This window comes from Anopheles cruzii, chromosome X, assembly GCF_943734635.1.
Source record: "Anopheles cruzii chromosome X, idAnoCruzAS_RS32_06, whole genome shotgun sequence".
Taxonomy (NCBI): domain Eukaryota; kingdom Metazoa; phylum Arthropoda; class Insecta; order Diptera; family Culicidae; genus Anopheles; species Anopheles cruzii.
Window position 1 is genome coordinate 3,772,424 of NC_069143.1, and position 13,277 is coordinate 3,785,700.

Here is a 13,277-nt window from a genome sequence, read left to right on the forward strand (position 1 = left end):
ACACACACACAGACACACACGCATATGCACTCATTTTCCTCATCCCCATTTTCCGGACCCGGACCACACGCTCAGCTCGGAGGGCGCCGCCTCCGGAGCGATAATAATAAAAAAATATTTACATCTTTGATTTTAGCGCGCTCTGTTTTGATTGCCTCTGCTCTGCTGCACCTCTGGGACCCTCCCTCCTGCGAGCGAGCGTGCGTGCGTGCGTCCTTGCGTCCCTCACACGGTGGGTTGAATGCGTAAATTAAAAGCTCCGCGGGTGCGCGCGTAGGGTGCGCGCGACCGAGGTGTTTGGGTTGGTACTATCTGTCAAAAATTGAATATTTATGAGCCATCAAACGTGCATGCGTCAATGCGATTGTGTGTGCGAACGCGCGCGCGCGCGCGAAAAGTGAACGTCAATCAACGGGAGGGAACGGCAGCAGGAGGCAGCTTCGAAGCCGCCACCCATGACCCGACCCCGTTGTAAAGTGCTTGACTTCCGATAGTAAAATCTAACAGCTGACTTCCTTCCGGTCTCGGCTCGGCACCCGGCTGCTGTAGGCAGACCACAGGCAGATGGAACAACGCCGGGCTATGCAAAACCCGCCCCCCAGGCATCGTCGAGCCACGTCGGGACCACGAAGAATTGGCTGAGCCACGTCCTCCTGAGCGTCTGAGCGTCTGGAGTCTGGAGGAGACAAGACACAAGCCACCCTTGGTGAGGTTACCCTGGGCAGTGGGGGTGGTTGGGGAGTGTCGAGGGGGAAGAAATATGAATCACAGCCTTTTCGCATGGAAGTCCCAGATTACCAGCGCGTTTCGAGCACACTGCTCGAACTGCTCGAACTGCTCGAAACGAACCACGCAGCGAGTGCCGCAGGCGGCGACGTGTCGGCATGCATCCTGTGAAGCGTGGGGGGGCGGGCGGGGTGGGGGCAATTAGAATCAAATATCGGACCGCTGTCAACGACCGCGGCTCTCGTGCCCGCCTCTGCTCGCCGGCAACGGTGACCTGGCCAAGTAAGGGACGAGACACACCCCACCGGAGGATGGTTCCGTCCCGTGGCCCGCGGCCACGCGGGGGTTCTCGCCTCCACCCAGCCAGGTCATAGGACTCTCGGCCCATCGCCGTCGTCGCGTTTTTTTTTTTCGCTGCTGTACCTTTCACTCGTTATTTTCATCATTTCCGGTTAGTCCGGCCGCCGCGTCACCTGAGAAGCACTCCGGCTTACCGATTTCTTTTTATTTCGTGTGTGTGTGTGTGTGTGGTTTTTTTCTTTCCTCCGACCACAATAAGGACCGACGACGACGACGACGACGACGGCAGACGCTTTGATGGGCCCCGGTGATTGACGTGAGCGCCGTTCCGGGGTTACGTTACGGACGTAACGCACCACGCTCGCCGCAGGACGCAGGACGCCAATCGGTCCGGCTTCGAATGATTGCTAGGAAAACGGGGTCGCGAGAATACACCGTGGGCTGAAAGTGCGTCCCCGTTTGCGAATGTCCAGGTTTTGACGTTAAAAAATTTCCAGAACGAGCTCAAGTAGTCGATAGCTTCCAAACACTCGGCGGCTGCCCGAATACATTCGACCGTTGGTGTGTCCGACCGGAAAGGATAGTGCTTAACATGATTTGTGCCCTGTTTGTTGTCGTTTTAGCCAACATTCGGCCTCCGCTCCAGGACCGTAAGAATGACCCGGCCTGGCACGGTTGGTGGTGCGTGACCCCTCTGGCCGGTGGTGGGATGTGCGGGGATGCGGGGATGCCGTGGCCTCGTGCTGATGCCAAATGAGCAGAAGGACCCATGCTGCGCGGCCGACCGCACGCAGAACGCCGCCAACCTCTAGAGTCACGCGAGAGTGAGCGTGGCGTGGCGGCCGCTCGCGTAAAGGATCTTCGCCAATTTCACCACCCAACGCCCAACGCCGAACAGCAGTTGTTGTTGGACAAACCGGTGGCGTGGACCGGCGGCGCGGAAAAAGAAGGAAAGGAGGTGGAGGGAATTGAATAAATAGGCCTAACTACGCTACGCAGCTACGAGACTGCTCTCGAGGTGAGTGATTAGTCAATTTTCGGTGTTTTCTCGAGCCGCTGAGCCGGTGGGAGGGCTACATTGTGGCATTAGCCTGTCGGGCGTAATGAGTGTACCGTGGGGTTCCCGGTTTTTGTTCTGGGTGTTGCGAAGTCAATTACTCAGCAATCTTCAACCCCGTTCACAAGGCGTTCACTATGTCACAATTAGTCAACATAAAACTCTCGGAACTCCCGGTTCGGAATGCAGTTGTTGTTGACTAGGGAGCGGCGGAGAAAGTGAGACCAGAAACTCACAAGCCTCGCAGACCTAGAAAAGGTAACGCGTTCACTAGACACCGCAAGCAAGACGAAGATTAGAGACTGTTGCGAAGCTGCCAACTGATTTGAGCTTAAGAGTCTACAGTCAAGTCGTAGCAGAAAGCGTAGCGATTTTCTTTATTGAAGGGGCCCCCCGGCCCAAGCGTTCTTTTCATGAGATAAAAACTGCTATGTTGCTAACTAGCATAACTTGAAAGTTCGAGTTTTTCTATTAGGTGTGCAAATTAATTTGTTCGGCTTCACAAAGGATGGTATTACTCACTAAATGTAACAATTTTTTTAGTGAAATATCTGTTTGATAGCTACCTGTCATTACGCACCTAACGTAGTATAGGTTTTGTTAAGCGTTTAAACATATCATGTTTTGTTCCTGGCAGTGGATTTTTGCGGGGAGTACTTTTTCATTACCGCTTACGCAGCTGAAAAGAAAGGGATACTTGTAACGAATCCTCACTGGTGATGAACAGGGGAGTTATTACAAGAATTCTAAACGTAAAAAGGTCTGGTGAACCAGGTCCATCGCAACCAAAGCGAAATTTTCACTTTGCAACTGTTATGCTGTGCATATGGTGGGATATGAAAGGTGTGGTGTACTGTGAGCTTTCAGAACCTAATGAAATGTTCGATGGACAATCCCATCGACAACAATCAATGCATCAAAACCAAAATGGTCGAAACCTAACCCTGAAAATGTCGGATGGCAACTGTTAACGGGAACTGGACGGACAATACTTCCAGTTAAAGGTTTTGTTGTTAGGTCACAAATGTCGAATAAAACCGGCAGGAATTAAATCATACTGGGGGGGCCACACGGTCCGTAACGAGAACGTAACATAACAAAGTTTGACACTTGTTCGATCAGCTTGTGTCAATGCCAAATCAAATGTGTCAAATAAGTAAATAAATAAATAAAATATAAAAAAAATTTATAGTTAAAATTGAAAAAAACTTCACAAATAAGAACTTACATTATCCTTACGTTTGTAAACAAACGCTCGTTGTTACGTGTTATGTGTTATGTTTTACAGGGTCCGCTGAGCCACAAAGCTTTTGACACATGCTTATCGATTAAGTGTCAAATTTTGTTATGTTTCGTTCTTGTTACGGACCGTGTGGCCCCCCAGATACACCTAACACTTATCGTCAATATATTGTCATGGAGATGGGTTGGAGTATTTTTATAGAAACTTTCTTACAGGTTTTTTAAAGGTAAGGTTTGCGTAGTTCATGCGCATAAAAGATGCCCACGTAATTATTGGTCCTATCAGGCTTTTCAAAACAGAAGCAGTTTGTTTCTGAAGACTTAGCGATTTTGGTTTAATTTGCCGATGTTGAAAAGTTTTGCGGACTTTATGCCTTTGCGTTGGATTGGAGACTTGGGCTTTTACGGTTTTCTTTTACCTCTAATTGAGTAGCTAAAAGAATGTGCCCCGCTAGTTGTTGTGTGGCTGTTTACGACCACTTGGCACGTCCGTCCCTGATGTAGATCCCTGCGGAAATCCTGCAATAGTTCGCTCCACCTGCGGATATCACGACTTTATACACGTCACTGACGTGACCGACTTGCTGTTGTTATTGTTATAAAGTGGAACTTTGCAGAATTGGTGCCGCAGCTGGGTGCTTGTGATTAATAAGTGCTCGACCGTGTGCTTGACAGCAGCTCGAAATCCTTTTTTCTTTACGAATCCACTTGTTCGCACGGGGTGCTGCTGCCGCCCGTAGGGTCGAAGTTGATCCTGCATCCTCTCCGAGGTGTTTAGCATTTTCCAGCATTCTACTGCTAACTCTGGTTTGGGCCCAGCAAACGACGAATGTTCCGGACCGTTTTGTGAAGGTTTTTTTTGTGTGTGTGCCGTTCGTTCCGGGGAATGGGGCACCTACATATCTACCCGATCGAAGCACCGGGCCCAGCACACAAAGAATAAGCGCGCAACCGGAAATGAATCCGATGCGATCCGGTAGTAGTTATTGGCTCCGGGGGCCCGTCACCGTCACCGGGTTTGTCGGTAAGTAGATTTTTGCACATTCATGCATGCTCCATTCGCCATAAGTACCACCCACCCACCCACCCACCCACCCACCCCGTCTATACCGTCCGTCTCCAACAGTCAGTCCGCTGCGCATTGAGGTAATGGTTGCCGTTTACCCTCTTACAGCTCTCAACCGGTTTTGCTCCTCTTGGGGATTGTCGAAGAATCGAGGACACTCTGCAGGGACCGATGGACCCGATGTTTCTGCAGATGATCCTTTCGGGCAACGGGCGGGCAAGGACGGGCGGGACGGGGTAAGGGTGACGTCGTGTGTTTGCTTTCTTCCTGTCTGGCCTCTGCTCGTTGACGAATTGAATTATGACAACGAGGTCTAATTCGGAACCCCGGTACTTCCATCCATCAGCAATCCGGCAGTGGCAGCGGCAGCAGCACCAGCAGTCAACTCTGCTGGGCTCAGTGCGAAGCGATGCATGCATTCTGCGAACCCCCTCGGCGCCGTCGTCTCGTTCGTGTCCCGTTCGTCGGGCGACGCAAATCAGCATCGCATCGGTCGGCGTCTTGCCGTAAGAAAAGACACCGGCCAGATGCCAAAGCTGATAAACGTGTGTTACGACCCCGGGTCCCCCAGCCCCCCCCCCCCCCCCACCCCCCGGGTTTCCGGTTTTCTGCTCACTGACGCCTGTAATCGATTGCAGTGCGCCAGCGAGCAAAACGGAGCGATGGAGCACGACAGACACAACCAACAGCAAAAGACGACGACGACGACGACGATGAGGATGAGGATGATGATGCACTGGAGTGGTAGCCCCGGGGCCTCGGGCGCGGGGGGGAGCCGAAAATTACCTTTCTTTTTCATTTGAATAAATTACTGCAAATATTATTGTTACCGCTTGGCTTTGCAACCCTTGGTTTGGTCCAGGATTTCTCCAGGTTTGTCCCTATCGCCCGGGAATCTCCGGGATCTCCGGGATCTCCGGGACCCACAATGTGTGCTGTGTCAGCAGACTCCGGACCGTCGGGGAGTCTCGTCGGGGTGCCCAGATGAGCCCATCATGAGGATGCAGTAGTCGGCAGTCCATTCGTCCACCTGCGCACCGTGCCATTTATCATTCCATTTCCGCTCGACGACGACGACGACGACGAGACCCGGCAGGGTTTTACGCTCCTCTGATTGCTGGTGGATTTGTTGTGCAATATCTCGGCTTTCTCTGTATGTAGAGGGTGGGAGGGGGGGCGGGGGGTTCCCCTGGATCCGAAACCAGCCCGCCAGTCCGACCCGTCCGAATAAACACACTCACCCCCGAAGTCACGGAACGAAACTTGAGAGCCTTGATTAACTCCTCATCGTGTGCGTGTGTGATGAAGGACGACAATTAGTGATGACAGCAACGTGTCGCTCACCTGGCTACCGACTACCTTACCGTGTAATGGTCATGGTTCTCCGGCCCCGGCGTCTAATCCGTCCGACGCAAGGAAGCCACACGTTACGCAAGACCTTCCGGATCCGGATCGGGATCTCCACCTAATTGTTGCCGTGTATGTTTGAAGTCCAGCGCGTTTCCTCGACGTCCCGTAGCAGCATAGCGCATCTCTCGCGCATCATTAGAAACGCATCGATGGCCGGGATGCCGAATCGTTACACGGGGCAACGGAGCCGGCCGGTGGCGGTGGCGTCTTGACCGGGTCACCGTGCGGGGTGGCGGCTGCAATCTGATACGTCTCGGACCCTCTTTGATGGTTGATGGCCCGCAAGCGCGCGCACCCAAGACACGCAAGACGCTACCTAATTGACGATTGAAAGGATTCGTTCCAATCAAGGGTATCAAGGCGCACTCGGGATACGCTTACGATACGATACTGTACCGTGCCCGCGTAAGCCACCCCGCGTAATGATGTCCTGCCTGCCGGCCTGCCTGCCCCGGGGCCACGTGTCCGCCGCAGCAACAGGAGCCACCCTCGGGGGTCATCTCGGTGGAAGCCTCTGCCCAGCCCAGCAATCAATCAAAGTGAAACCCCGTCCCGGACCGTCCGGGGGATCGTCCCCCGGAATCAATCAAATCAGCTCACTCTCTCTCTCGAACCCAAGAAGTGTCCGGGGAAACCGCAAACTGCAATCGCCCTGAAAGCCTTTGACGTTTACTTTTTATCTCCCCGGGCCAACCCTTTTCGGGCTGGTTTGGGTTTTTTGTTGTTATTTTTTTTTTTTTTTTTCGAGGTTTGTTGTTGCCCGGACTTGGGCTTCGCGATTTGGGCTCCCCGCCACACCACCACCACCACCGTCACCGATTTGATTTACATTTGATCCACGGGAGGATGTAAGACAATTATTTACATCCCCCACTTGAGCTTGAACCGGACGATTCGATTTGCGTATTTGCTTCCGACCAGAGCCGGGGGAGGAGCGACATGTTCCGGTCCGGACTTTGATGTGCTTTCGCGTGGTGTTTGCTAAACGGACCCCTCGTCCGTTCTGGTGCTGGACCACATTCGGCCCGTAAGTCCGTGAGGGTGATGCATCTAGTGTTTGGAAGTTAAACTACCAATTACTTGACTTTTAAAACGTCAAACTTCGTTTGCGGAAGTTGGGTCGGTTTGGGATTTTTTCCAAAGTAGTTGAAGAATTGTCGTATTTGGGGGTTCGGAAAAGCCACACAGGTCGTGCAAGGGAAACCAATGCACCTATAACCACAGTGTGACAGATGACAGAGGCCACCGATTGACACATCGTCCGTGCGTCAGTCGCAAAGTCGCCGCGCACCGTTGACGGAACGAAAAAAACACTCTCATTTCTCCGTCGTCGGCGGCGCTAATCGTTTTCGGTCGCCCTCACTCATTAGGGCCACTTCCGGGTCGGAACGCGGTCCGGCTGCCCGGATGTGTCGCCTGTCGCCTGCGTCACAGATTTGTGCCTCCTACAGCAAGACAAATGAGCCTCGCCGATGGCACGCGCGCGCGCACTCCGCTGACGATTAATCTCTCCTGCGCGCCACACCGAGCCCGAGCTTCCGGTTGACATTAGCGCGGGGCGAGACTCCGGAACACATGTTCCGTGTGGTGACGAGAGAGAGGGGCGTTCCCGGCGGACGAGCGTAATTATAGAGCCCACCACCCGGTGGCCGGTGGACTCGAGGTGTAAACCGGCGGACAAATTATCGTCGCCTTATCGCGGCGACCCAGAACCGGAGGTGGACGACGATCGGTGGTCCGGTCCGGCTTCGTGGGACAGCTGCGTGGGACGTTGGACGGACCAGTCAGCCAGCACGCGCTTCTGGAGTCACTATCACAATGTTGATCGACCGTTAAACTCGAGCCCGTTGAGCTGTCCGAGGAACCTTTCCCGGGAACCCCCGGGGTCGGGTCGGGGATTAATGTCCATGTTTTATGGTGGACTTTAAAGACCGGTGGCCAAGACGCACACGGGTAACGGGTTGAATTGGATCTCCAGTAGGTCCATCGCAAGACTTACGGCTAGCGACCACCTCGTAGGACGAAGTCAGTTGTGGACGTGTTCGCGAGGACACCCGGAGCGGTATCTGTGTTCTGACCAAATCTGGGGTCGCTGGTCGCAGCTAGGTTAGGTAACGCTCGCTGATAGACACTTGTGGCTTTGGCGGAGATAGCCGACAGAAGTTTCCGGATTCCTGACCAAGTTCCAGATTTGGGTCCGGGTCTTACCTGACTGGGGATCTGGTGGCTAGGTCCGCCTAGTTGGTTGGACCTCAGCTCCAACTAGCCTGGTAACTCGGGGGAAGTCACTCTGGCATCTGGACCGCGTCGAGCCAGAGTGGGAGCCAATGTTTTCCAGTTTTACGGCCAACGTGACGCCCGCTAGATTTGGGCTGGAAATGTACCTTAATCAAACATAATTGCCTGGGTAGGACGGGTCCAGGGTATGTCCCCAGTTCCACATCCCGCCCGGGTATTCCGGGATCCGGGATCTAGTAGTAGCTGGTTGGCTGGCTGAAGTAGTGGAGGTAGCGGAGCATTCAAAACAATCAGTCGGAGCGACCGGCGTAAAGTAGCCGGGGCCAGCCCCAAAACGGCAGTTGTGAGATTTGTGCAGCTCGTAAAGTGGGTGCCAGAGCCAGAGAGGGCGCCCTCTGCCGGCGGAACGTCTTCATTCGGTGTTGCCGTGTTGTCAAGTGTTATAAAAGTCGAACGAAATAAAAGTGGTAGCCCCTGACACCCGCCCACCCCAGCACATCCACCCGGCCTACCGACTCCCGCTCCGAACACCGCACTCCCCACCCCCACTCCCCCCCCCGGCACACTGCGGATTGCGGGGTGCGCTTTTCGCTGTCCCGGAAAAGTCAAGTTGTTATCAATCAGCATTATTACACGGTTTCGCACGGCACCACCTTCCACCACCACCACCCCGGTGCCGTTACTTTGTTTTATCCACTTCCACACTCACTGCTGCCAGCCGCCGCTGCCCCACGCTCGCCCCCGCACCCGCGTGATTTGAATAAGCAAAAACGGGCGAGGAGATCCCGAGCCACTCACTCCCAATCAATTTGTAATCGTCCATCGTCTTCGAGAGGTTGGCGCTAGGTGCGGGGGCTACGCGGAGTTGCGTAGTAAAAATCCACCCAATTTCCCCGGCCCCCGGTTCCTCGGGCCGGCCGCCGCCGGAGGCGGGAGCACGGGCAAAAGGACATAAAAGAAGGATTCTTTTTAATAGAAAGCAAATATTGGCGCGCAGCGCGCTCGCTGCCCCGGCAACGTGCCCCCGGCGCGGGGTGGGGAGGGGAACCGTGGGGACCAAGTTGTCTCGAGTCAGCGGAAAAAATACACACACACACACACACCGAGACACACACGAGCGCGTACGCCCAAGTAAGGACCTTCAAGTAAATGATGGAAAACATGGTGGAATTGGAAAAACGTTTGTGTTTTGGTTTTGTCTCGCACACAGGCGGGTGTTCCAACATGTCGAGTCCTCCCCCGCCCCGCTGCCACCCCATCCCGGTGGCGGAAGAGGGGTCGTGAGGGGGCAGAGAATCGTGAGTGCATGGTAAACATCATAAAAATGAATTTCATCGCCATCGCCATCGTCGTCGTCGTCATGCCGATGAGGATGATGATAATGGGGTCGATGATGGGCCGGCCAGCCGGGCGGGGTAATCAGGATTAGGAACTGCCGGGGGGGGTGTGGGGGTGGGTGCGGCTGGACCGATTTAATGATGTAATGCCGCGAGGCAGGCAGCAGCAGCATGGTCGGCGTTTTATGATTCGGTTCTCGGCTGGTAGGACTACGGAGGCGCGACGAGCCTTGCCCGGTGCCAGAGCCTTGCCACACTTGTGCATTATGTATCGAGCATTATGCGCCCGTGTGTGTGTGTGTGTGCCACCGAAAGTGCAGGCACCTGCGGTCGACTGGCTGGCTGGCGATCGAAAGCGAGTGAGTGAAATAAATTTAATTTCTTCTTCCAGTGTCCGGGCCTCTTTTGGGGGGGGCGGAGGGGGACCCCACTCAACATGGCGGCGCCGGGTCTGCATGTGTGTGTGTGTGTGCAGGGTTTACGAGCTAATAAAAAGCGCCGTTGGCGTTTATGTCCTAAATCTGTTCGCTCAGCTCCGGGGGAGCCGGGGAGCTGAGAAGACCGGAAATATGACGCCTGCGGACGGCCGGTTTTACGGCCGGCTGGATTCTGCTGACTAGTTTCTCCCCTCCAGCACCCCTTTCACCCCCTCCCCCGGATGGGTGGTCGTGGACTGTCACGGTCTGCATCACGATGGCATCCAAATACCGATGGCCCGATTCTCGACGGAGCTCCAACTTGGGGCTGCTTCGGCCAACTCTCTGTCCTAGCGTGCGCTGGTGTTAGTGTGTCCCCGAAGCACCTGCACCCGGCACCTGGGTGCATGACTTGGTGGCCAATCCTGACCGACAACTTCCTGGTGCCCTGCCGGAACGGTTTGTCTGACTTGTCTGACGTGACATGACCAGAGCCTGGCGAGGCGTATGCGTAGCGGTTTCTTCATAGTCGCATCGTCAGTTTTGGACAGACTCGCGGATTACGCAGGTTCTGTATAATCCCAACCTGTCTATAAAGGTTCTTCAGTCTGTAGACCGCCTGTTGGCTGCTGTAGCTACTCTATCGCGAATATCCTCCGCATGTTATGTCGTTGTAAGTGCTTCGATTTCGACAGTTCCAACCAGTCCTCCTGGATGGAGTACCGAGCCCGCAGAACTTCTGGAGTTCCTGGTCCACGGAACCATTTCCCAAACTCATTACTCCAGCGCGGACTCCAACAAATCGTCTACCGTTCCGCCATTGCCAAAGCGATATTGGAACCGCTGGGCTTCTTCGTCTAGCTGGGCCGTCATTGCGTGCGTCCAGCGAATTACTTTCGCCAAATGATGATACAATTTGAAGCACGATTTATACTGATGGCGCGGGCTTGTCGTAAAAGTGCGGCATCGGCGTGGGGCGAGGTGCGGGGCGGGTGCTTTATGAGGTGGCCCGTCCGCAGCAGGCCACAGACATCACCGTTTCATCGAATTATCTTCGATGGACCTCATTTTTTTCGGGGGCGCCTGTCACCCGGTGCTGTAAACTGGATCCGACAGCGGCGACATTTGGGGAACCCGGGTTGGGGAACCCCGGGGGGCCGGGGGGAGATTGATTGGATTCGGTCGATCGGAGGGCCGGGCCCCGGGCTGTACGGTGCGGATAATTGACATTGACTTGACCATTAAGAGGCCGGAGCGCATCCATTTCATCGTCGCCGGGGCCGGGGCTCGTTTGTATGCTGAACTTGATTTGATTCCACTGCCCCCGGCCGGGGGGGGATGGGGGGATGGGCTAGCCCCCCGTTTTACGTCCTGCCTTGGCCATGCCATTCCATTCGGAATGGCCCAGGTATGGTGAATCAAGAAAGAGATTCCCAAGTAAATGTGGATTGTGGAGGGGCACGCAATTCTAGACGGGATGGGACAAAACAAAAGCAACAATAAAGGCGCCGGCCCGGCCCGGACACGATGGGACACGAAGCATATAGGGTGATCCACCTAGTTTTCCAGGATTTCGGAAACTACTTGGATGGACTTGGACTTTGGAAACGTCCACCTTCATACGGGAGTTTCTAAAACCTTAGTCGATGGCGTCGACGCTACCGAGAAATCCCGGAATCCCGCCAAATACCCCGGGACCACCCTATACAAAAAAAAGGCTCGTAGCGAGCCCGGCTAAGTTGGGTTGGGAGCAATTTTCTTGCAAATGTCCTCTCGGCTCCCCCGGGCGACTAGATTTACATGCATTTGATTACCGACCCAGGTAGTAGATGCGTATAGAGCTGCACTCGTTACCTCCCCGAGGTCGCCCAGAGATACCCGGTGTGCGGGGGGGGGGGGGGGGGGGGTGAATGGGGGGCGTACGGGCTCCGCCGCTTGACCCTACGCACCCCTGGACGGACCTGCCCGCCAGCTGGGAGATAGCATCTTCAGCATCAGCCCCATGCGTTGCACGCTTTTTTCCGACCGACCGACCAACGAAATGGGTGCCAATGTGTCCTGCCGTCCTGTGGTGGGACATGCAGGAGGGACTAGTGGGTGGGGAGGCGGATTATCAAAGAGCACTCCCGGCGCGCGCGCGCGCGCGCGTGTGTGTAATCGCGAAAAAACGGAAACGCTAAACGCTTCGGGGAAGGGTCGCGTTGAGCTCTCTCTCTCTGTGTGAACTGTGTCCTACCACCCACCCCCGGGCCGGGACCCCCCTCTAGTACACCCCTCCATCCATCGCACTTTCCGGGCGGATTGCGCGCGGTTGCACAGAGTGGTTAACGGAAATTACCACATATGACACATGACTCCGGCTGCGACCACACCGTGACGTGACGGCGTACCGGCGGCGGTGGTGGCACCGGCGGTGGCGGCGACGGCAAATCCCTCCGGCGACGACATGGTGTGTAGGCGGGGGAGGGGGTTGAATCATTTCTGTCATCAGCGGTCGCCGCCGTCGTCGTCACCGTGGTTGCGCCTTTGGCCCCTTCGGTTGGCCCTCGCTGTCCTTTGATGTCCTTTTGTGGTTTCACACACACACACACACACACACGAGCGCCAGGCCAGCGTGAACGTTTTGTGACGCCGATGAGGGTGTGTGTGCCGATGGGGTTGATCGACGCGATCGTCGCGGTGCGGTGCGATCGTCCGCCGTCGTGTCCGCGTAGTCCTTGTCCTCGAGAAAGGTCCTGGTCTGGCGTGGGTGTGGTACCCCGATGGACCATTTATGCATCGCTTAACGGCTTAATTAATCTTCCACGGCCCGCGGCACGCTTTAGCGCCACGCGGGACTGAGTATCCCATTCCCGGGACTTCGGGAGTCCCTTGGTCCGGTCGGAATATCCGCTGCTCTCTCTCGAAAAAAAAAAACCGAAAACCGAGAAACATTGTCGAGAGCGCAGATGAGGGCAAGCCACGCAAGAGTGGCAAACGCGTCAGTGGAGGCCGCCGCCACCGCAGGTACCGGGAAGAATTGAAGTGGAATGCGCCTGACGCTGGCAGCACGTGCATGGAGCCCAAGCGCTCCGTCGACACGACCCACGACCATCCCCAGCTGTCATGTGTGTGGTGGTGTGGGTGTGTGCTGTGTCCAGGCAGTATTTAAATGTAAGCTGCATTCAGGCGTTTCAGGGGTTGGACCTTCGTTCGGACCAGGACGTGCTGGACAAAGTATAAGAAAAATCTCTCTCTCTCTCTCTCTCTCTCTCTCTCTTTCGCTCTCTCCCTCTTCCGCGCGTGCCGTCCCGTCTCTCGGTAGCCAGCTGGAGAACGCTGATACGCGGTCGAGGTCGAGACATAGCGTCCGGATCGATAGTTGGAATCGACAGTTCGGGTATTTATTGGGATTTATGTCCCTAGCTGCCCCAAACCCAGGCGAATCGACGTGGAACTAGTGTCCAAGTACGTACGCTGGACTCGAAGGCGTCCTCCGAGGCCAC